The 22,065-nt window shown below is 43.7% G+C and overlaps 1 protein-coding gene and 1 pseudogene across 1 annotated transcript in view; both read right to left on the reverse strand.

Moving 5' to 3' along the window:
- Positions 1–22,065, reverse strand: part of ELK1 (ETS transcription factor ELK1) — a 743,407-nt gene that overhangs the window by 98,293 nt on the left and 623,049 nt on the right. The gene's annotated exons all lie outside the window — the stretch shown is intronic.
- LOC122807947 lies at positions 16,632–17,127 on the reverse strand (annotated as a pseudogene).

Below are 22,065 nucleotides of genomic sequence, written 5' to 3' on the forward strand. Positions count from 1 at the left end.
AGCTATGAAAAGAATAGCAAAAAGAAAGAAATGAAACAGCCAAACCCAATTTTTCTGGTATGAAAACAAAAAGTTGTTCAGATTTCCTAATATCTTCAGTCTTGTCGAAATAATATCTGAGCTGTCTATGCAAATGCAAACAATGTGGAGCTCTCTCATTGTGATTTTGAGGGGGGGTGGGACAAAGGAAGATGAATAGTCTAGTTCACAGACAAGTCATTGATCACTTTAGATAAAAAAGGGGGACTTGCTCCAGACACACCTTATCTGTATGAAAAACTACAAAAGGGTGAAATGTCATAAGAAGATCCATCCGGTAAGGTAACTTTTGATGATTGCCCTGGCTGGGTGAAACAGAAGGGGAAACCAGCGCCGTCGGGGTCAAAAGGAAGCCACCAACATTTTGAGCCAGTCACACATGCTTCTGGTTAACACCTTTGGCAACAGAGGAAGACAAGAATAAGCATAAAGGAAAATCACTTTCCAAGAAAAGGATATGACATTCACTCTAAAAGCCAGAAGACTTGGTACTCTGCAACAGAACTTGGGACATTATCCACTCGGGGGGAGCAAAGCGATGTACAAAGGAAATACCCCAACAATGGACAATGCCCAGGTAAAGAGCTCTGTGAAGCTTCCACTTGTGAAGATCTGTACTGGATCTGCTCAGGACATCCGTCACCAGATTGTACTCGGAGAATATAAACCATCTGAACAGTCAGATGATAGTGGATAGCAATACCCCAAACTAGGAGGGCCAGTCTGCAAAGAAGGTATGACTTTGCGCCCTCCCCTTCCCACTTATGTACCAAATGACAGAGGCATTTGCCCATAAAAATCTTGACAGGACTCTGAACATGGAGTGCAAATCCTGAAGGGCTAAGAGCTTCCATCTCGTTGATGTTGATATAGTCTTTTACTGCTGAGAAGATCAGACCCCTCTGAATCAGGATGTTGTTGCAGGAAACCCACTGTCCAAGGCCTGAAGCATCTGTAAGCAGATCTTGAGTAGGGGAAAGTACCCAAAAAGGAAGGCCAGGATTCAGTGAAATCTGTTGAACCCCCTACAGGAACTCTTATCTGATGTAAGGAAAGAATGGGTTAGGAAAGTCTAGAAGATGACAATGCTGCAGCCAAAATGTTTCGAGATACCATTGAAACTTCCGCATGTACAGCTTGGTCAAAGTAACCATTGAACGGTGAAGGCCATAAACATCAGGGTTCACAGAAACCGTCTTGTAGTTACCACCTGTTAAGGAAGAAGAGAACAGAAGCAATGCTGTCAGGGAGAGAACCTTGCAAGGAGGAATACTGCCAGGGAGAGAACCTTGCAAGGAGGAAGAAAAGCAATCACTGAGAGGGTCTGGATCCTACGTCTCAAGAAAATTTGGTCCTGTGAAGAGGTCAGAATAGACTTCGAGTCAAGAGTGAAACCCACACTGTGAAGAAGCAGCATGGTAAATTCCAGATCCCGCAGAAGCATCTGTTGAAAGGGCATTTGAATAAGCAGTTCACTCAGGTAATGAAATATCTGAACACTGTGGAGTCTGCAAAAAACTATGACCATGGCAAGAACAACTGAAAACCCCCCAGTGCTGCAGAAAGACCAGAAGGTAAAGTGGAAAACTGATAATTTGAAGAACAGAGAACCTTAAATACTTTCTGAAGGAAGGGTTAACAGGAATGTGGAAACTGGCATCTTTCAAGTCCACAGATACCAGGAAGGCCTGGAAAAGCAGCAGAGGAAACAGTGACTAAAGATCCAACATTTTCAAAGAATGGACATTCATAAAGGTGTTGAGAAAGGAGAGATCTAGAATGGATCTCTAACAGCCTTCCTTTTCTGGGGACCAAAAACATTCCTGAATAGATTCCCTTGCCCCTCTATAAAATGGATGAATAGTCCCTTAAGCCAAAAGGTCCTGAAGAGGATGAAACTGAAAGTGTGTGCAAGGAGGAGGCTGGGACATCCCTGAACAAGGAGGAAGGGATTTCTTAGTCATGAAATTACCATTTTGGATGACCGAAAGAACTCAAAGATCTGGGTTGATGTTGCCAAATTAGAAGGGACAGAGTTAACCTATCAGAAAGGGGAATCTGGTCAAGGGGCAGAGAAGAGTGAATGTCAGACAAAGGCACAACTGTCTGGAAAGGAAGACTTCTGACACACAGAATCCTGTGCAGGTTTCTCAGAAAACTCGTTTAGAAGGTCTCTTACCCTTCAAGGTTTGCTTAGGATGACTAAGCACAAAGGGAGTCTTAGAGGGGTAGTTCATTTGAAACATGGGTACAGGTGAGAGAAAATTTTGCTTAAGGTCTTGCATAACCTTCCTTTTACCTTGTAAGGTTTTAAGGAGGTCTGCAGCAACACAGCCTAAAAGATTCTAGGTATCAAGGGACAGTAACAAAGTGGCCTTTGTTATCTTCAGGGAGAGATTGCAAACCAAGCCAGGAATACCACCTGATAACTGATCCTGAAGCAGCCACACAAGATGACACATAAGCAGCATCACAGCAGTATCTGATGGAAAGGCGAGCTACCTGTGAAGCAGAACCAAATAAGGAAATGTCAGAGCACTTGGCTTCAGAGTAAGGCATGTCAGCCAAAGCACCCCCAAGCTTAAACAGCAGAGCCAGAACATACATGGTCATATGGACCTGGTAATTTATGGTCCTGTTGGTTATGGTGACAGAAGTATACATTTGCTTATCATACCTGTATACAGCCCTACTATCCTTATCAGAAAAAGATTCAGACAAAGGAATCAACTTAGGTTTATCAGCAGAAAGAGAAATCACTGCAGAGTCAAAAGGAGGATTCTTGCAAAGGAGTTTGAGCCTCAGGGAGTTTGTAAAACCTGTCGGTTATTTTTGGAGCAGGGAATGAGACTTGAGAGCCTATGAAGCACAATTAAAAGTATCAAGGAGTGCTTCCAACACAGGGGGGCACATCAGAAGACCTGGGAGAGTCAATATGGAAAAGGTCACATAATCTTTTCTGGATCTCAGACATTTGGGAACTTTCCCTCTGAAAACATTCCATCATTTAAACAATGGTGTCCCCCAAAGGAGAGCTCCTCAATAGGGGAATCGAGAAAAGAACATCATTTCATTTGACCTAAAAGCATGAGGGGAATGGATCTGGGAAGAGTAATCCAAGAACTCCTCCACAGAATCCAGTTCTTCCTCCTCATCAGGAGCATCAGAAGACTCAAGTATCTTAGAAGGAGTGGAAGAGAAAGCAATGTGAAAGCACAGACAAACTTTGAAGGGGTCTTAAGGTCATGAGGGCTTTAAGAAGACCCCAAGTGAAATCCTGCTACTGTTAATGGGGGTCCTTTGCAACAAGGACTACTTGCATAGTCTTCTGATTTTTTCTTAAGAGGAATCTCAGCTCAAACTGTCTTAGGAGGTTCCGTACATTGCCTAACTTCAATAAGGTAACCACAATTTGGGAAATCTCTGCAGTCCCTTCAGATGTAATAAGCAGCAGTTCCCGCTTCTCATCTGCAGCAGATGTAGGTACACCCTCACTGGACATGTGGACAGCAATAAGCAGCAGTTCCTGCTTCTCATCTGCAGCAGATGTAGGCACACCCTCACTGGACATGTGGATAGCAAGTCCCATGTTGACCTCCAACAGGGTTTATGACAGAGGGAGCAGGTATTAGAACTGGACAGTCTTCAGGTTCTTCATCTGTCCCTACAGAAACATCTGGCATTGACTGGACTGCACAAGTCTCTAAACATATCTTTTTGGTCGTCTTTTTGGTAAAAGCAGATGAAAGTCTGGTTGGGCAAATCAGAAGGCATGGTTCCCTGAACTAAGAAATTCAGATATTGGTTTTCCAAATATACAGATAAAGATAGACGGCTGCACAGGGTCTTGGGTACAAAGGCCTGGCAAAGATTACATTAAGCGTGATTGTGGACAGCACCTAAACAGAAAAAGGCACTGTGTGTCTGTGGGGAATCTGCCTCCCACACTTACATTTCCCCTTTCTGGATGACATATAAAAACAAGTAACCCAACAGGAGAAATATGGAGAGGAGTCCCCAGTGGGGGTACTTATCTGCCCTTAAAGGTCTTGAACAACTTACAAACAGAATTCAGAAGAGCATCTGGACTGGCAGCAAAGAAGTTCTGAGGATCTGGCACTTAAGTTCATAGGTGTTTGCTAGGTTAACGACCATAAGGGCTTTTTAAGCTTAGCCATGCATCCCAAAGTTCTGATACCCTTGATAAGTGTAAGCAGGGGCATGGGAGATGAAACGTGTACAAGTAGGGGCCTGGAAGATGAACTATTTATGTTTGCCTGTGTCCATTAGAGACATAGGTGCCCAACCATGGATGAATTTTGTGTTTCCCATCTAATTTTCCAAAAACAGACATCCAAAAGGCTGAAGTTGAGTAAAAACAGTTTTAATAACAGTAATAGATGCACACAAAACAAACTGGTGAGCGCTTTCATGGCTTACCCGCTTCTTCAGACCATGAAAAAATAAAAGACACTTAAAACCTTATATACAGATAACCAGCCATACAATTAAGGGATGTCAGATCACGTGGTGCAATTAATGATGCAATCCTCTCCTCTTCAGAGCAGGTTTTAAAGACAGAGCATAATGAATTGTATGGCTTGTTATTTACATATAAGGTTTTAAGTGTCTTATTTATTCATGGTATGAAGAAGTGGGTAAGCCACGAAATGGCTCACCGGTTTGTTTGGTGTACATCTACTACTGTTATTAAAACAGTTTTTACTCAACTTCAGCCTTTTGGACATCCGTTTTTGGAATATTATTGTGTTTGGACTTAGTCTGGGTTCCTACTGAGCATTTGTTATAATCTTCCCATCTAACTGTCCAAGTTGCACTTGAATTGGGTTAAGGAGGAACTCTGCTTCACATGGATGTTTCACAGATGGGGTAGTCTCTGGGATACAAGCCTGTCTCTCCAGCAGATCCTATTTATATCACAAGTAAAGTTTAAGTCTTCAGAATGGGTAATTCTGCTGCTGTTTGTTTTGTGGATATGCAGGATATCCATCAGAGTGGGGTCTGACAATGCACTGTGTGCCAGGCATAGATCTCCTCTCAAAAATCAATAAATGCACCTATAAACCTAAGAAAATTGAAGGTCATGCTGCTTAACGCTAGAAGCCTTAACCTGAAAATGCACTCACTGGAGCCCCTAGCACGGGAAGATGCCGACATCTGTGCAGTCACACAAACTTGGTTCAAGGCTGCAGAGAGCATGCCTGCCTTACCAGGTTGTACCTTATTCCACACATTCCACCCCAAATTCAGGTTAGGAAGACTAAGGGTGGTGGAGTTTCTATTTTCACTAAAGACAAGCACACCACCAGACTGGTTTGCCAGCATGATGCACTAGAACTCCTCCAGGTGCAATTGACAATTGGCAAGACACCCATCCACATTACAGCCAGCTATAGACCGCCCATCCATGAATCAGGACACCCACTCCTTCTACCTGGACCTACTTGAGTCCATCAAGGTACCCCCTAACACCGTGATCCTTGGTGACTTCAACTGCCCCATAATAAACTGGGTGAACTATACCTGCTCTAATGCACTCACCCAACGATTCCTTGACTTCATCGACTCTAACGCACTAGACCAGCTTATCTCATCCCCCACAAGGGGAGATAGCATTCTAGACTTGGTTTTCACCAACATGGGCGACCGCTGCACCACCCCCATAGTAAGTTCTTCCCTGGTGAGATCAGACCATCGGTCTGTCTCATTCGAAGTGTCTATGCTGCCCCCCCCCCCCCAAGGTTGTAACCAGGCTAAAAAACTTCTCAAAAACTGCCTACAACCTTCTAAGGGAGGGTATCAGTAGCTTCACCCCCCCCCCCCGAGGATGCAGACAAATATGCTAAACAGTATGTCAGTGCAGTATACAAGCACCTGTACAAATGCATGGACTCAGCCATACCCAACAGAACTAAAACCTACTCCTCAAGGAAACACAAAGCTATGTGGTGGACATCCTCTCAACAGGCTTTACAACAAAAGGAAGAAACTGTTGTCCAAGGATAAAAAGACACAAATTCCCAATTGGAAAAACTCCCTCCTTACCTTCAACAAGTAATTAGATTACTAGTGAAAACCTTCAAAGCCAATTATGAATCAAAACTAGCCTCCAAAACAAAGGCTAACCACAAAGCCTTTTTTCAGTTGCATCAGAAACTTCCATGGCAAAGCCCAGGTTTGTTCCGAATTAGTTCTTAACGGTACCACTTACAGTCTTACACTGATCCTGTCGACTTAGCCAACCTGCTAGCAGACAGGTTCAGCACAAACGTCACCCCCCCCGTCCTCCCCCAAAGGCCCATTCGACATCCGTGATACTTGCCCCCATCTCACATCTCCATAGATAAAGTGTTAAAAGCCCCATCCAAGGCAAGGAACACAGCTTCCATGGGACCTGATAGTATCCCAGGCTGTATTCTGCAACATCTCCAGCAAGAACTAGCCTCGCCATTGAGCACCCTACTCAACCATAGCCTAAGTACAGGCTTCATTCCAGCAGAGTGAACTGCCACTGTCATCCCTTTGCACAAAGTGCTGTTACTACTGACCCTGGAAACTATCACCCCATTAGCTTGACAAGTCTGATCTGTAAGGCCATGGAGTGTATTATTATGGACCTCATAAACAAGGACATAGGCAATCTCCAAGCACTTGACTCCACCCAGTTTGTATTAGTCAAAAGCAGATTTTGCCTGCTGAACCTGGTTGACTTTATTGAGACTGTCACCAAGGCACTGTATGAGGGGAAAATCAGTACATACAGCTTACTTGATTTGGCCAAAGCCTTTGACACAATCCCCCACATGGGCATCATCGAAAAACGAACAGACCTTGGTGTAAATCCCTATCTCATCAGGTGGGTGGCCAACTGGCTGACTGATTGGAATCACAAGGTCAAAATACGTGCCACTACCTCCGACAGCAGACCTGTCACTAGTGCTATATCTTCTGGCTAGGTAGAGGTGGCTCCATTTACAATGAGCTCTGCATACAACTGTGTACTGTCTTTGAGGTTGTGAACATAGCTAAAGAATGCCTTGTGGCTGTCCTTGGCCTGGGAGGCCAGATTCATCACAAATTTCACTCTGGTAGACTATTTGTCCTATGAGTTGTTGTTTAGTTTGATGAGAGTGCTTTTATTCTCCTGGGTGCTGCACCTCCTAATTTTTGCCATGATTTTCTTCCTTCTGTTATACAGCCTACTGATTTTGTGATTCCACCAGGGTGGTTTGTTTCTTGAGTTAGTTCTGTACTTCTTCCTAGTGGGTACATCTGCCTCTACACAGATATTAACATGCTTGCAAATGGTTTCTGTGAACAGTTCTGCATAGCCAGCAGTGTTCTCAGGGTTTATGGGGGGTTTAAGATTTTGCCAGGTTATCACTTAATAGTAGGAAGTTAGCCTTAGAGTAGTTCCTGAATATTCCAGGTTTAGCTGGGTTCCAGATTTTACTTTTACTTCAAACAATAAGGAGTTTGTGTTTACAAAATCCATGAATCTCTGGGTCTGTACATTTGGTGTCATACAGGAGTCCCAGTTAATAGTGGGGTAATTAAAGTCACCCATGTATATGGTATTGGATTGCATGGCTAGTGTTTCCAATAAGTTTAAATACATGGCATGAGTTTACTGGGTCATAGTGGGGAACCTATAGCTTGGAAAGAAGTGATATTGGATTTTCCCTATGGTGATTTGAACATGGAACAGTTCAAGTGCAGCATCCTGTTTGACTAGCCTTGAGGTACATTTACTTTTGATGTAAATCCAGACAACTCCACCTTTAGTCCCCATCTGTGTAACAGCTGGTCTAAATGTGTGGAAGGCATTATAACCTTGTAGTGCTGGTGTGCTCTCTGTGGCTTTAAACCATGTCTCAGTGACTGCATAGACATCAGCATTCTCTAGGGTAAAGAGAGCTGCTAGGGAGTGGAGTTTTTTGTTTAGACTCCTAGCAATGAGTAGTAATACCTTTACATTTTCTTGGTTTTGATTTGCTATGCTGAAAGTAATTTCAGTTTGGCATTGCCTAAAAAAGGCACTATGGGGAAAGACAACGTTTTAGCTAATATTCGAAAGCGTGGAGGGGAGAGGTGCAGACCATCCCTGGCAAAGCAGTGTGGTCTGTTGACCATCTCTTTCCATGCTGACAAATACTGCACCCCCCCTTAGAATGACACCAGAAACTAAGCCAATTATTAAAGTCAGTCATCGTTTGTTCGTATTGTGGCATCATCACTGGAGAAGGTAAAATGGTGCTCAATGCTAGGCTCATACCAGCCTGAGACACATATTCCAAAAGCTCCATGATGTCTCTCTTCACATAGTCTAGGGAAGCAAGTCTCAGGTAATTTTATCACACGTGGACTAGGACTATGACTATGACTGTAAGTCATACTAGTACTTGCGGTTCAATGACCTGAGTGCATGCGTAATGTGATGGATCCTAGCCCTTGATAGGCAACTGATTGTGACTTTCTCCTTACTCATCCTGGTGAGAGGGACATCAGTGTGTCGCACAAAGGAGTCTCCAATGACCAGAATGTTGGATTGTGTGGTGGCTTGCCTCATGGGCTTAACAGTAGAGGGTTCATGAGATGTAGCTCTATGAGTTCATGCAAGTGTTGTTTTGAAAGAGTGCATTTGGGGCTGATAAGGGTATTTGTCATGTGTACTTCATCTAGGAGGTCTTTGGGGTTTGGGAACTTTACATTTAAGTGTTGCAGCATATGTGGGTTTATAGGTCTGCTTTGAATTGTGTGTGATGAGTGCAGCGTGTATACTACTGGCAACCTTATTGACATTAGGATTACTTTTATGAGAGAGTTTGCTTTTAGTGACATTGTGTAAATACATCTCTCACATACCATATCAGTTTGAGAATTAACTGGTTGCCAGTAAACATGAGGACATTTCTGCATTGCCTCAGGATGCCCATATCCACCAAGATGGTAACACAGATTGTGGGAAAGTTCATATCCATGGCAACAAACCCTTTTTTTTTTACTGATTAGACAAACTGGAGTGAGAATATAAAGCAATGTTGGGAGCATCTGGTTTGCAACTCTGAGGACAGTGCTTGTCACTGTAAACTAGTTGTCCTGTATGCAACGAGGTATTCGTGAAATTCCAATCATTCTTTTACAAGAAAAAATGTCACTCAAAGTGTTTGTCTGTACAGGGCAGGGTAGGCTCATACCTTTCCTCCACTGAATTTTTATATACAGTGATGTCCAAATAATTGATGGAACAGTGATCCCACTGAAATGTGAACTCAAGAAAAATGGTGGAGTAATTAAGAAAATCAACAAATTCAGGCAGTTCCTCAACGATACCCTTTCATATGATGAATATATCATCTAGGTACATCAAGTACTTCTCCACCTTAAAAATTGAGGGGCATTGAGAGGAAAATAATACACTGACCCTGAAAACGTAAGGATGAAGTATTTAGGCAAATATTCTAAAGTTAGAAACAAATCAAGCAGTATTTACTGAAAACAAAGTCTTAGCCTGTCAAGAATGATGAAAAGAGGGGAGTTACATGAATGGCTTCTGCCTGGATACTTCTAGTGCTGGTCTCACCACAGCTTCATTCCACTGGGATACAATGCTCCTTTGCTTCTTGTCTTAACAAAAGCAAAACATTAGCACCAACCCAAAAATGAAAAGCAGACCACAGCCTGTTTGGTGATCCACAGTCTTTCCCAAATGATGCAAGGGTCTTGTAGGCTTGTTTTAGCCTTCTCCTGGTAGATGCCTTGAAAGCAACCAGACCGATCAGGAATGTCAAGCACAGACACTCACTGGTCAACTAGAAACAGTCAGGAATCAATGCCCTCTGCTCATTCTCTCACACGGACTAGCATATAAGCACCAATTCCAAACGGTCACCTATGAAGCAGTTATTAGGCTTTATGGTGATCAGCAGTCTCCAGGAAATAATGTTCCTGAACTCCTACTCTCACCAGAAGAAAACAGAAGCACTAATACCAAGATAACTACTGAGAAGCAGAATATGGGTTCTCCATTAACTGGATGATCTTGCAATAGACATTTAAAGGTAAGATGAAAAAATGGGTTAATATCCAACAAATTGCAGTGTGCACTAAGCACTTAGATATGAAAAAGGGGGTAACTTAAGCTTTAGCTGTCTAAGTGGAGAGCCACTAATTTTAAAAGAGCAATATAAAAGTACAGTTTTGTACCTACCATAAATGTAGATGTTCGAGTGTTCACCCTGCTGCAGTCATCACACTTGGGTTATCCTGTCATCAGGCGGTCCTGCAGTCGGCCGGATTTACAAAGTCTTGGTCTGATGTTGGTTGTTGTCGCCTCATCCCTGACGTCATTGCGCCAGGGGTACATATACTGCAACCAACGCCATTTTCTTCAGTTTCTTGCCCCAGATGTCAGGTGCCCCCAAAAAGGTGATCAAAATTAGTACCAAATGGTGTGAACACTGTACAAACACAAAATCCCTTCAGCTATAAGAAAATGCATCAGTAAGGCATAGCAGAGATTTAGCCAAAAGATCAGAGGGGTAGGAGGAAGGGTAACCTGGACTGCAGCAGGGTGAACACTCGAACATCTACATTTATGGTAGGTACAAAACTGTACTATGTTCATCGTGTTACCCTGCTGCAGTCATCACACTTGGGTTGAGTCCCAAAGCTAAGGCAGGGTGGAGGTATCATAGAGGGTTAGTGGAGGCAATGAGGCCCTGCAGAACTGCAGTGGCGAAGCCTGCCCTGGACTTAGAATAAAGAGGTAGGTGATTGTGTTTGGTGAAGGTGTGTACTGAACTCCAAGTTGCAGCTTCTAAAATTTCCTTGGTAGGGACTCCTCTGAGAAAGGCTGTAGAGGTAGCTGTTGCCCTGGTAGAGTGGGATCTAATGGTAGTAGGAACTGGTTTCCCATGATGGGTATAACAGAACTGTATGCAATGGCCTATCCATTTAGAAATGGTTTGTTTGGATATAGCCCTCCCTTGAGAAGCTGCAGCATAGGATACAAAGAGCTGCTAAGTTTTTCTGAAAGGCTTAGTTTTGTCCAAGTAGTAACAAAGCTGCCTGTGAATGTCCATGGAATGCAAGAGTCTCTCACCTTTGTTCTGTGGATTGGGAAAGAAAGTGGGTAGATGGATGGTTTGATTTTAAGCTACACTGGAAACCACCTTGGGCATGAAGGAAGGATTAGTTCGTAGAGAAACTCTGTCTTGATGAAAAATGAGGAAAGGTTCCACTGCCATTAGTGCCTGTAATTCTGAGACTCTCCTAGCAGAAGTTATTGCCAGGAGCAGGGCAGTCTTCCAAGATAGGAATTGAAGGTCTGCAGAGAAAGCTGGTTCAAAGGGAGGTAAAGTTAGTTTTTCCAGAACAAAGTTGAGGTTCCATGTTGGTGTAGGAGATCTTCTAGGTGGTCTAATGTTTTTTGCCCCTCTGAGGAATTGCTTTAGAAGAGGATGTGAAAATAAAGGTGGATCCGTGTCGTAGTGAGCTGAAATAGCTGAAGCATGGATTTTAATTGAGGAGAAGGAAAGTCCTTTGTGCAACATCTCTGCTAAATACTGCAGAATGTGAGGCATATGAGGCTGAGTTGTGTCTTGGCCTTTAGCTTGGTTCCAGGCAGAAAACCTTTTCCATTTGTCCGAGTAAGCCTTCCTGGTGCTTGGCCTCCTGGCTCCCAGAATAACATCCAGAACTGCTTGTGAAAGAGGGGCTGGTTGGATGTTTAAAAGATTCGCCATGCCGCCAGGTTTAAAGTTTTTAGCTGGCTGTGTAGAATCTGTTTGTTTTGCTGCATGAGCAAATGAGGTATTTCAGGCAATATCCATGATGGGCTGTGAGACATATTCTTCAATAGCGGGTACCAGTGTTGGCGTGGCCAGTCTGGGGCTATGAGAATCAGTCGAGGTTTCTCCTTTTTGACCTTCAAAAGAACCTTTGTGAGAAGAGGTAATGGAGGAAAGGCATATGCTGTCAGTTTTTTCCAACTGAAGGAGAGAGCGTCCACTTTCCAAGCTTGATGGTGGAATGTCCTTGTACAAAATTTTGTCAGTTGGTAGTTTTGAGGACTGGCAAACAGGTCTATATTTGGTAGGCCCCATTTTTGAGTTATTGTAAATATTTGTGGGTCTAGCTTCCACTCATGGGGATTTTTGATGTTTCTGCTTAGGTCGTCTGCCAATGTGTTTTTCTGTCCTGGCAGGAATTGAGCTTGTAACTGGACTTGGTAGGCCAGAGCTGTGTTCCATAAGATTATTGCTTGCCTGCAAAGAGGGTAGGAATATGTGCCCCCTTGTTTAGTTTATGTACCACATTACTGTGGTGTTGTCCGTCCTTATTGCAAGTTGTCCTGGATGTAGAAGATCCTTGAAGGCCGTCAGAGCTTTCTGTACAGCTAGCATCTCTTTTTGATTTATGTGCAGTTTTCTTTGTTCTGCAGTCCATAGGCCTTGAATGCATTGCCCTGCCATGTGTGCCCCCCAGGCATAGTCTGAAGCATCTGTTGTGATAGTTTGCCTGGTTGGGGGCAAGGTGAAAGGCTGACCCTTGTTGAGGTGACATGCCTGTGCCCACCATAGAAGTTCCTGTTGAAGGCAGGGAATGAGAGATATCACTGTGTCCAAGCTGTGGCTGTGTTGAGACCATACATTTTTTAGGTACCACTGTAATTTCCTCATATGCAGTTTTGCAAATGGTATTATCAGAATGCAAGATGCCATGAAGCCCAAAGCCTGCAGAATTTTTCTTGCAGTTAATTGGGTCTTTGTTGCCAATGTCTTGAAATATTGAGTCAGTTGTAGTTGCTTGTCTGGTGCAAGACAAGCCTTCTGGGCCGTTGTGTCCGAGCTGGCACCCAGGAATGTAATTTTTTGTGAGGGTACTAGTTTTGACTTCTTTTCGTTTACTGTGTACCCCAGACAATGTAGTAGATGCTTCACAAAAGCCAGATGATGTAAGAGAATGTCTTTTCTTTCTGCTTGGATGAGGCAGTCGCCCAGGTATGGATATATTTGAATTCCTCTTTGTCTGCAGTATGCAATTACTGGTGCCAGGCATTTTGTGAAAACTCTGGGCGCAGTAGATAAGCCAAAGGGCAGTGCAGAGAATTGGTAATGGGTTGAACCTGCAATGAAACGGAGGTATCTTCTGCAACTTTGTCTGATAGGGACATGCAGGTATGCCTCCTTGAGGTCCAACGTTACCAGCCATGCTTCCTTGCCCAACATGGGAAGTAGCTGCTGTAGTGTTAGCATCTTGAATTTTGGGACTTGTAGGTCAGTGTTTAGAATTGAAAGATCCAGAATTGGTCTCCAAGCATTGTCCTTTCTGGGTACTGGAAAGAACCTTGAGTAAAACCCTTGGCCTTGCTCTTGAATCGGTACCCGTTGAATGGCTCTCATGGCCATGAGAGTTGTTATTTGTTTTTGAGCCTCTGCCCTTTGACTTAGTGGCAGGTTTGGCATTCCTCTTTTCATTGGCAAGGTGTGAAAGTGGAATCTGTATCCTCGTAAAATAATGTCTAGGACCCATTTGTCCTTTGTGACCATGTGCCAGTTGTCTGCAAAAAGTGCTAGTTTCCCCCCAAGGGGGCTAACAAAAGAGCTTTGTTTGGCCAGTTGAGGTGCAAGTCACTGAGTTTGCCTTCTGGTGGGTTGAGACCTGTCTTCTCCTCCTTTCTGGGTTGGAGTGCCCCAATGGCGAGGTTTATACTGGGCTTGTGGTTGTCCTCTGCCCCTTGGGCACCTGTATTTACCCCTCTGAGGTCTTTCAGTGGCTGGAAAGGACCAATTGTTTGTTGGCCAGTTTCTGCTGAAGCAAGGGGGTTGTACCTGTAGGAAATCTTTGACTGTCTGCATTGATTTCGCCTTATCTTCCATTTTCTTTAGCACTTCTTCTGCTTTAACTCCAAAAAGAACATCCTGCTGTAAGGGTGCATCCAGTAGTTTTGCTTTGACATGCTCAGGTAGACTTTGTTCCTTTAACCAGGCATGCCTACGTATAACTGATCCAGTGACACTTGCTCTGTAGGAGGCCTCCAAAGAATCAAACCCACATTGTAAGGTATGTTTGCCCACCTGCTCGGTGGCGTGCAATAAATCCTGTACTTCTTTCAATTCAGAATGTTGGGGAAGGGAGGTAATCTTTTGTTTTAACTGAGAGATTAGAAACTGCTGATACTTGAGCATATGAAATTGACAATTGCTCTCATAGCTAATATGGCTGAGGTGTAAACCTTTTTCCCCCACCTGTCTAGTGCTCTTGAGTCCCTCTCAGAAGGTACTGGGTTTTTAGCCATGGAAGCCTTAGCCCCCTTGGGACCCTGGGAGATAGTCTCTGGGTCAGCTACTGGGCTTTTGTAAAGAAATTTGTGGGAATCAGGTACTCTGTAGTATCTGTCAGGCTTAGCCGGAGCAGGAGGTAGAGAGTCTGGGTTGAAACTGGATTCTAAATAGACATCATCCACAATGTCCAAAATAGGTGGGATGGCTAGAGGTCTGTGTTGGGGGAGTAAAAAAAACTCTCTGAGCCTTTTCTTGGAATCAGAGAAATCCTGACCTTCCCAGTGGAAATGTTCCCTCATAGTGTGTAAATTTTCCCCAAAAGAGTAGTCTTGAGGAGGGGAAGCTGAGGGAATAGAGTTCTCAGCATCAGAATCTTCATAAGGAGAGTAGGAATAGTCTTGGTCTTCAGAGGAATCCGAAGAAATAGACAGTTGCTCAGAAGGAGCAGAATCTTCCTCTTGTCTAGGCCTTTTGTCAGGAGGAGGCTTTGAACCCCTGATAAGAGAAATCAAATCTTCAGCCATTTTGAGCATCTGTTTCTTAGGCATAGGGCCTTGAACAGGAGACTGAAGTGTAGTCTTTTTAGCTTTGGAAGGAGTCTTAGACTTAGAAAACGTTTTGACTGTGAGAGTCGTCGGTCTGAAAATGCCCCCAGAAACCGATGGTGTTTCCGAAGCACCGACGTCCTTAGAAGGTATATCGTCGGAAGGGCCTGAAGTAAAAGGCTGCGTCGACCTAGTACATTCCGTCAAAATATCCGTAGCGGTCTTGGGTTCCAGAACTGCGGTAGTCAGGGGCTGCGTCGGAGCCTCACTGATAACCGGAGAACTGGAGGCCGGATCAACCGAGGCCTCGGAATCGGGTTTAGGCCTTGGCTGTCGGTCTTTGTCCCTGCGTTTTTTGTGCACGCCAGTAGTCGGTAGCTCCGACGGCATGTTATAGTTAAATTTTCTACCAAAAATGTGTCGTGCGAAATCAAATCGCCCCTTAATAGTACGCTTATTAAACCTAGCACAAAAACGACAAGAAGTGACGTTGTGATCAGGGCCTAGGCAAGGTATACAAAAAGAATGAAAATCCTTATGAGGTATTTGCTTCCCACAAGAAATGCAATTGTTAACTTTTTCTGACATCGGTCTGAGGCAAGAAAAGTTTCCCCAACAGGGTACTTAGCTTTATAGAAGACTTCTGTCTGAAATTCGAATTCGATAATCTCAGGAGTCGGCCGACCGGCACTTGCGAACTGCTTCTGCTTCGGGCACCGCGCGGCAAGAACGACTGAAGAAAATGGCGTCGGTTGCAGTATATGTACCCCTGGCGCACTGACGTCAGGGATGAGGCGACAACAACCGACGTCGGACCAAGACTTTGGAAATCCGGCCGACTGCGGGACCGCCTGATGACAGGATAACCCAAGTGTGATGACTGCAGCAGGGTAACACGATGAACATCTGAAAGGTGGTGGGTACTTCTGTATTCTGATTCTATGGAATTCAGTGGGATGGCCAATAAATTTAAATAGTTGAAGGAGAGTGCTTATTCACAACAACCAGTGAAAGGGGAGGGGGAAGGAGATATGTGGTCAAAACTGTGTTTAAAAACAATAGCAACAGCCCGGGAAGGTGGGAAAATTTAAAAAAAAAATCTTTGTGACACACAAGAGAGACAGCTGTGATCTCTTTCTAAATTTTAATATGCAATTAAAAGCAGATTACAAGTAAAACAGTGTAAAGAAAACAAATCACACAATACAAAACAGAAGAAGGCAATAAAGTAATACAAAACACAAGAAAGCAAAAGTAAACTAACCTTTCCCTCAAAGAAAGTTGTGGTTGAGTCTGGGTGAACTTTTCCAATAAAGATTTTTTTTTCATTACACAAAAACCAGCACAAGTAGTACATTCTCTGCATTATACAGTCCAGTTTTGTAGCCATTATGCTCACATTTTATATAATCAGTAGGGCTAGCTGCCTACATTTTTCCAATTGTCCCTCTTGGAACATACTCTGTCCCATGGGGGAGGAAACAGTCTTAGGCAGCAGCATGGCAGTGAACAGCAAGGACATTTACTGTGTTTTCAGACACTGCCCTCTTCAGGCATGAAGTCTAACATCTACAGCCTCCTTTCATCATGACTGCAGGAAACCATGCTCACAGTGCAGCCTTCAGCCAGCCTAGCTTCTCTCATTACTCAATGCAGATCACACATTTACAATCTCGTTTGTGTCTGGTACATGCCATCTGGCTAGCTCTTCTCTTATGGAATGCTTCATCTGCTCTTTTCAGCACTCTTGCAGGAAGAGATAGGGGATACACTGATTTTGTTAGCGACAGTTTTTACAATAGCTAGCCACTTCCTGCAGCGCCTTAATCTTCCAGGAACCAGTGTGCGGATTCGTGATAAGGATGCAATGCAAGTTCTGGGGATCCTTGTTAGTACTGGTACTGCTATCATCATCTTTGTTTATGCCAAGTAGCGGTACCAGCCGCTGCATGCCCGACACACTCACTGTATTTATGTCATTATCGCAACAGAAATGCCTAAATCAGGGTGAAGTGGATCTGTAGGGCAATATCATCCTCATCTTTCGCATTAGTGACCAGGAGACAGAGAACAACACTGTCAGGATACACATTCATGAGTTTAGCCAATTCATAGACACCAGCACTCAGGCAGCCCTGTCTTTGTGCAACTGCCAGCAGCTCCTCCACAGCCTGGTTTGTGGACTGCATTTTCTTGTCAGTGTTGTAACAGCCATGAGTTTCTTCCAAAGTCATATTGCAATTAGAGTCCACAGTGGCAAAATATATAAAATCCAACAGGTGGCTGCAAATCGATTCCGCTTAAAACACAATAATCCACACGATAAACACGATGTACAGACTAAAGGTAAAATCCAGAACCAACCAGCTACATTCCCAAAGAGGGGCAAAAAACACCCAAACATCACTTATGTATCTTAAGATTCGTATGTAGGACATATGTCTCACGTACACTGCTTGGAAGGGCCTAAGGCTTAAGGATAGCTGTACATCCAGCCAGCATCCTAAGTAGGATATCCTTTTTTTTTTTTTAAAGGCACAAAGAAAAATCTAGCAAAGCTAGACTTCTGTGTGATACCTTAAACCTCTTCCATTAGAGGCTTCATGGGATATATGCAAATCACCCTTTAAGGATATCAGGTATTTCAGCTAAATGGCAATTCTGAATGTCCATGACTTTTTCTTTTACTTTCATTTTTAAGTCTATTTATAGACAATTTCAGGCCACTAAAACCAAACCCCTCCAGCTGTTGACATGCACGTTTCTGTCTTTTTATGACATCAGCACAGCATAAGAGGAATGCTTGACCTCTGGAAACACAGGGTTGTCATACCCTGCTGATACCCATAAACATTAGGGTGTCTACAAAATATCCCAACTAAAACTAAAACAAAGAGTAAAAAGGTCACATAGGTAAACCAACTGCTTAAAAAACACAAAAAGAAAAATCTAGCAAAGCTAGACTTCTATGATACAGTAAACCTCTTGCATCAGAGGCCTCATGGGACAAATGCAAATTACCCTTTAAGGAAATCAGGTGTTTCAGCTAAACGGCAATTCTGAATGTCCATAACTTTTTTTTAACTTTCATTTTTAAGTCTATTTATGGACAATTTCAGGCCATTAAAGCCAAACCCCTATAGCAGTGGACATGCATGTTTCTGTCTTATGACATCATCAGCACTGCATAAGAGGAATATTCATAGGTAGGTACTAGGCTATCGGCCCTAGGGCCTGTACAAGCCTAGCCAAAAAGGTACCCTGGCTTTCGTCACCCAAGAAAATTAATTTCCTATGCCCCTGCCGAGTAGAGCCACAGAGGTGATCTCCGAGGTGAATTTCCCATTTCCCATCCAACCATCAAGATTTTTCTAGAAGAGTGTAATGAGGAGCTTTGTTTGATATAGATAGGTAGTTTGTTGCAGAGTATGGGAAGTCTCTGGGACAGGAATCTATCCCTCCAGCATGTTCTGTTTATTGTGGTGACAAGGTTTAGGTCCCTAGAGCGTGTAGCTCAGAGGGATTGGCAATTCTTTAAGTGGAGCATGACCAACAGCTCTGGGTTTGACATAGCTTTGTATGTTACCAAATCCAAGGTACCATCAGACCAGAAGCCAGCCAGAAGCCTTTTAAAACCAATTTAATATCTGATGAAGTGCTTAAAACAAAAACGCTGTATTTTTTCTGCATTTATATGTTTACTTTGTGCTTTGTGCACATATTAAATTGGTTTTAAAAGGCTTCCAGCTGGCTTCTGGTCTCCTGGTACCTTGGATTTGGTTATTGGTCTCATTTTGGTACCTTGTTGGTGTTTTTTTCTTAGGCTTCATATGTTAGGCAGAGACCGCCTCTGAGTAGACAATATGCGACGGAGTAAAGCTAGAGTTTTTTGAGACGGTCTGCGTAGGGCATCTGTTTGAGGCCGGCAATCCTCTGTGAGGTATTTCTGCGGCCTTTCCAGTCGTTCTAGAAGTCTTGTGAGGTACATACCAAAAGGAGCATTGTACTCTATAATGGATCTAATGAGTGACGAGTAGAGGGAACACTAACCTCTTTTTTCCTGGTTAAACCTTTTGTGATGAGGTGTGCCACACAGAAGGATTTCCTAACTACTGTGGCGATGTGATTATCAAAGGAGAGACTACTGTCCACCTGTGTCCCAAGGTCTCATCACACTTTCGGTGTTAAGTAGACTACCACCTAATGTGGTAGCTCATGGGTACAGAGTTTTTACCAAAGGGGATGACAATGCACTTTTTGGCATTGAGCTTGAGGCCATGGCTTTGACACTAGGCATCTGTCTCAGTGAGGCCCTTTTGTAGGATGTCCACATCGTTAGGAGTTTCAATTATGGTTCCTAGTTTGCAGTCATCTGTGAACTTCGTTAGCCAAAGACCTTCTGTGTTAGCCTGTACTTCAGAAAAGTAGATACCAAACAGGAGAGGACCCAGGAGTGAACTCTGTGGTACTCCACTTGTCACTGGTCTGAAGACATGAATGACAGAGATGATTTAAAAAGCCTTGGCGAGATCTAAATAGGCTGTGTGCACCACCTTACCCTCGTCTATTGCTTTGGTGACTGCTTCAAAGTCGTCGATCAGGTTTAGAAGACATGATCTGCCTTTTATAAACCCGAATTGGGTGGGGTCCAGAGTCTGGAGATTACCAATGTCTTTGTTTATAAGTTCCATGATGATGCATTCCATGGCCTTGCAGACCAGGCTCATTAGGCTAATGGGGCGGTAGTTCCCAGGGTCCGTGGTGGCTCCCCTTTTGTGGAGCGGGATAACTGTCGCTGTGCACCATTCAGTGGGCACAAAGCCTGAAGTGAGGTTATGACTGAACATGGTGCTTAGGTGGGGTGCCAGTTCATTCTGTAGTTCATGTAGAAAGCGGCCTGGGATGTTGTCAGGTCCCATGGATACTGTGTTCTCGGCTTTGAAGAGTGTGGTTTTTACCTGTGCAGCTATGATTACAGGAACTCTGCATTCTTCCGGTATAGAGATGGGCCCTTTGGGGGGGGGGGGGGGGGTAAAGTTAGCACTGAACCTATCTGCCAGGATGTTGGCAACATCAGCTGGTTCTGTATATTTAGTGACATTCTGCTGTAACTCAGAGCAGATCTAATTATTGCCATTGAGATTCTTGACATAGCTATAGAATGCTTTGCGGTTGTCTTTAGAATCAGTGGTGATTTTGTTTTCATAACTAGCTTTGGAGAATTTTACGAGGGATCTCAGCTTCTTACAGAGGCTGACCAGGGAGTTCTTCCAGTCATGGGATTTTACTCTTTTTTGCAACAGTTTCTTTTTTCTGTTGTAGAATTTGTTTATGGCAGGGGACCACCAGATTGGCTTCCTTTTTTGGGGGGATAGCATCTTGGTTCTGTTAGGGATAGCATGATCCATGCACTTGTGTAAGTGCTTATAAAGTGCATTTGTGTAGGATTCAGCAGTCGTACCTCTACTGTCCATCTACATGGGTGTTGTGAAGTTTGCCACTTCTGTCTTAAGAAGCGTTAAGTTGGCTTTGGAGAAATTTTTTACGGTAGTTTCCCCTAATGAGGGGGTGGGAATAGGATGTGGATTTCTAGGCTGATTAGGTTTTGTGGTCGGATCTGACCAACGTGGAATTGACCTCTGGTGTGGAACACCGGTTGCCCATGTTGGTACTGACCAGGTCTAAAATATTGCTGCCCCTGGTGGCGATGTGGATAAGTTGATCCAAGGCGTTGGAGTTTATGAATTCCAGAAAACGTTGAGCAAAAGAGCTGGTACACGAGTATTCCCAGTTAATGGTGGGGTAGTTGGAAATCGCCCATTATTAGGGTGTTGGGTTGTACCCTAATATTTTCTAGTGCATCAAGAAATGAGGAGTGGGAATCTTGGGGCATGGTGGGAAATCTGTAATAAGTTACAATTTGGATTGCGGTCTTGCCCAGAGTTAGTTGCACTTGGATAATCTCGGATGCATTATGCTGAGCAACTAGCCTGGAGGTGTGGATATCCTTAATGAATATGGACAAGTCTCCACCTTTAGTGTTTCGGTCTAGGTTAGGTGGCCAAAAGGTGGGGTATGAATTACAGCCTGGTAATGCAGGGGTGCTCTGTGGAGCCTTGAACCAGGTCTCTGTCACTGCACAGATGTCGAAGTTCTCCATTTAAAGGAGTGCCTCGAGTGAATGCATTTTGAGGTTTAGACTTCTAGCAACGAGTAGCATTACCCTCAGATTTTGCTTGCTTGTACCCGTTACGGTGGTGAATTTGTCATTTGAACCTTGCCTAAAAAAGGCACCATGGAGGTGGCAAGAGCCTTAGCCAGTATCCGGAATCCCAAGAGCGACAGGTGCAGGCCATCTCTGGCAAAGCATCATGGCCCGTCGATCATGTCATCCCAGGCAGACAGATACTGGATCCCCTTAGAATGACACCAGAAGCTTAGCCAATTATTGAAGGCAATCATTTTGTCCTTGTACTGTGGTATCATTCTGGGTGATGGCAGGATGCTGCTCAGGGCTAGGGTCATACCTGCCTGGGTTACAAGATAGGACAGCCCCTCCATGTCTCTTTTCATGTAGTCCAGGGAGGTACGTCTCACGTCATTCACACCAACATGGACAATGATAGAGTCATATTTGTACTTGTTGTGGAGTGACCCAAGTGCATGCGTTATGTGGCGGATCCTGGCACCAGACAGGCAGCTGACTTTTGGAAACACAGGGTTGTCATACCCAGCTGATATCCATAAACATTAGGGTGTCTACAAAACATCCCAACTAACAAACTAAAACAGAGTAAAAAGGTCACACAGATATTACAACCTGTGTTTCCAAAGGTCAAACATTCCTCTTATGCTGTGCTGCTGATGTCATAAGAATACAGAAACATGCATGTTCACAGCTAGAGGGGTTGGATTTAATGGCCCGAAATTGTCCATAAATAGACTTAAAAATGAAAGTAAAAGAAAGTCATGGACATTCAGAATTGCCATTTAGCTGAAATACCTGATATCCTTAAAGGGTGATTTGCATATATTCCATGAGGCCTCTGATGCAAGAGGTTTATGGTATCACAGTTAGAAGTCTAGCTTTGCTAGATTTTTCTTTTTGTGTTTTTAACCAGTTGGTTATCTGTGTGACTTTTTTTTTTTTTTTTTTTTTTTTTTTTAAAGAA

The sequence above is a fragment of the Protopterus annectens genome, chromosome 8.part0, assembly GCF_019279795.1.
Source record: "Protopterus annectens isolate FY-2018-M chromosome 8.part0, PAN1.0, whole genome shotgun sequence".
In the NCBI taxonomy this organism is placed as follows: domain Eukaryota; kingdom Metazoa; phylum Chordata; order Ceratodontiformes; family Protopteridae; genus Protopterus; species Protopterus annectens.